Here is a 638-nt window from a genome sequence, read left to right on the forward strand (position 1 = left end):
GTTGTCTACTAATTGTATTCTTGTTCAGTGACCTTTAAGGGAGGCGAGGAGGAAGGGAAATGTTCCCTTGCTTACCTTGGACATTATTTCTTAAAAACTGAACACCTGTATCACTGTGCAGTGGTTACTGTCTTGTGTAACATTGTTAATGTGCTTATAGGTGCAAAACAGTGGGTCTTGTTCCAACAAATGCACAACTTCAGAACTTAGTGTTATTTTTTGTTCACATAAACTATTTTGAGACATTGGATGGGAAGGTTTGAATTCATATGAGTGAGATAATGTGTTGAGAAAATAAAGTGTATTGTGATCTTTGAGTCCTGTGAAAATAAAACACCCTGCGATACATTGGGATTTTTATATGTTATCTTAAGGTGTAACCTTTACATCCATGTTCTTGAAGCCTGTACAGCTTTTCTCAGAGATCCTCAGGAAGTACAGAAAGTATATGTATTTGAGCTCATACCAATAACCTGTATCCTTGCCAGATTTGCAGGTTTAAAGCAAGGAACACCCAGAATGTCTCAGAGAAGGTTTTTCCATGTAAGTGCTACTTAACCTGCACCAGGTTATGTACTTTAACAGTAAATGCTGTAAATGCTGTATCTGGGGGAGGGATAAGGTCTTATTTAATGATT

This window comes from Molothrus aeneus, chromosome 5, assembly GCF_037042795.1.
Source record: "Molothrus aeneus isolate 106 chromosome 5, BPBGC_Maene_1.0, whole genome shotgun sequence".
NCBI lineage: Eukaryota > Metazoa > Chordata > Aves > Passeriformes > Icteridae > Molothrus > Molothrus aeneus.